The sequence below is a fragment of the Primulina eburnea genome, unplaced genomic scaffold, assembly GCF_022965805.1.
Source record: "Primulina eburnea isolate SZY01 unplaced genomic scaffold, ASM2296580v1 ctg591_ERROPOS1600000+, whole genome shotgun sequence".
Taxonomy (NCBI): domain Eukaryota; kingdom Viridiplantae; phylum Streptophyta; class Magnoliopsida; order Lamiales; family Gesneriaceae; genus Primulina; species Primulina eburnea.
The window spans coordinates 55,429-58,175 of record NW_027331378.1 but is presented as its reverse complement, the minus strand read 5'-3'; positions in this window follow the sequence as shown (position 1 = coordinate 58,175).

Here is a 2,747-nt window from a genome sequence, read left to right as displayed (position 1 = left end):
CGACAAGACGGTTATTCACATACAATACATGATCACGTACCTGGTATTCTGACAAATGCCCTGATCTGACCATCTGAATTGATCTCTGTACATTCTGATCCGTTCCTTGTGCTTCTATAATCCTCCAAATCAAATCAGGTTCAACATGAATGGTAGCAAGTTGTAGTGGCCTACTATCTGTATCAAATTCTAACCCAGACAAGCAGCATTTCTCAACTAAATTATTAACACCTATCGTCGATAAGGACAAGGCACATACCTTTTGACTCAAGGCATAAGCTGCTGCGTTCGACTTTCCTGGATAATATTTGATTTCACAATCAAAATCTTTTAATAGATCAAGCCATCTACGCTGCCTCATGTTCAGTTCTGACTGAGAAAATAGATACTTCAGGCTTTTGTGATCGGAGTAAATCTCAAATTTCTCGTCGTAGAGATAGTGACGCCAGATCTTTAATGCAAATACGATAGCCGCCAATTCAAGATCGTGAATGGGGTATTGAACTTCATGTGGCTTCAATTGTCTCGAGGCGTATGCGACCACATGACCTCGCTGCATAAGAACACATCCCAAACCTCTGTGAGAAGCATCACAATATACAACGAAGTCACCTGTACCTGAAGGTATTGTCAACACTGGAGCACTAGTCAGCCTTTTCTTCAATTCTAGGAAGCTAGACTCGCACTCCTCTGACCAAATGAATGGCATATTCTTCTGTGTCAATTGTGTGATTGGCTTTGCAATACTGGAGAAATCTTGAATAAATCTTCGGTAGTATCCTGCCAGACCCATGAAACTGCGTATTTCTGGTACCGAAGTCGGTCTTGGCCAATTGATCACAGCTTCCACTTTACTCGGATCAACAGAAATACCATCTCCAGAAATGATATGCCCCAAGAATACAACTCGATTCAGCCAAAACTCACACTTTGACAATTTCGCATACAGTTGCTCGTTTCTCAACGTCTGCAAGACAATTCTGAGATGCTCTGCATGCTCATTTCTGTTCTTCGAATACACCAAAATATCATCAATGAAGACAATCACAAATTCATCCAAATATCTCTGAAACACTTGGTTCATCAAGCCCATAAATACCGCAGGAGAATTTGTTAAACCAAAAGGCATGACAATAAATTCGTAATGTCCATACCTGGTTCGAAATGCTGTCTTCGGTATATCTACATCTCGAACTCTGAGCTGATGATATCCGGATCGCAAATCAATCTTAGAATAAACGGAAGATCCCTGTAATTGATCAAAGAGATCGTCAATTCTAGGCAAAGGATATTTGTTCTTGATCGTTGCCTTATTCAGTTGCCGGTAATCTATACACAATCGCATCGAACTGTCTTTCTTTCGTACAAACAGCACCGGAGCGCCCCAAGGAGATACACTAGGTCTGATATATCCCTTGGCCAGAAGATCTTCTAACTGTGCTTTCAATTCTTTTAGTTCGATGGGTGCCATTCTATACGGAGCTCTCGAAATAGGGACGGTACCTGGTACAAGATCAATACTAAAATCTACCTCTCGCACCGGAGGTAATCCTGGGATCTCATCGGGAAAAATATCTGCAAATTCCCGTACTACTGGCAGATCCACCAATGCCGGGCTCGACTTCTGCATATCTACAGCATAAATAAAGAAACCAATTGCTCCTTTTTGTAACAATATGTTCATAGTAAGAGCCGAAATCAAGGGAATCCGAGATCTGGAACCCTTCCCGTAGAATTTCCACTCGTCTGTCATCTCGGGTCTGAATCTGACAATCTTATGGAAACAATCTACAGTGGCTCTGTACTTCGTTAGCATGTCAATACCGACTATACAATCAAAATCAGCTAGACCCAACACTATACAATCTAGGTCAATCTCATGCCCCTCAAACTGTAGAATGCAATGTCTAACCGTAGTTACAGATATCAATCCACTTCCCAACGGAGAATTAATAGACACAACATCTAGCAAAGACTCAACAGGCAAGGAATGCAATAATGCAAATCGTTCTGAGATGAATATATGCGATGCACCAGTATCTATTAATATATAAGCAGGATAACCGCAAAGGGAACAGTTACCTGCTATAACATCATCTGGGGCATCCTGTGCTTGCTCCTCTGTCAATGCAAAAACCTGAGCCTGTTGTCGGGGAGGTTGGCTCACGGTCTGGCTACCTCTGCCTCTGGGCTGCGTCTGTGTCTGTGGCGGCTGAAAGGAGTGAACAGATGAAGCTTGCCTCTCAGGCTGAGCTACAGATTCAGATGACCCTGCACCTTGAAATCTCGGTGAGCTTCTTTGGGGACACACTTTAGCGAAGTGCCCCTGTTGTCTACATATGTTGCATCTCCCTGTTACTCCCTGGCACTGTTCAGTCGTATGTCTACCCCCACAAGAATTGCAGTAGACACCTGTATACCTGGTACTCTGATCAGAACCACCCTGTCTGGATCCACTGGAGCTTGAAGAACTGCTCCCAGGTCTTTTGAACTGCTTCCCTTTTGCTTTCAACTGATCCTTTCGTCCGCTGCTACTACCGTCGCTATCAAATCTAAGAGGTGGTTGTGCTGGAGGTAATGGTGGTCTCGGACTCGGAGCAACATACGGAGCACTCCGTTGCCTAAGCAATCCTGCTTCTGCTCCTTTGGCACGGTTCAATGCCTCAGCGAAATTGTTGGGTCTTCCAGTATTTACCAACGTAAAAATATCGGGATTTAAGCCATTTATGAACTGATCTGCCACGACC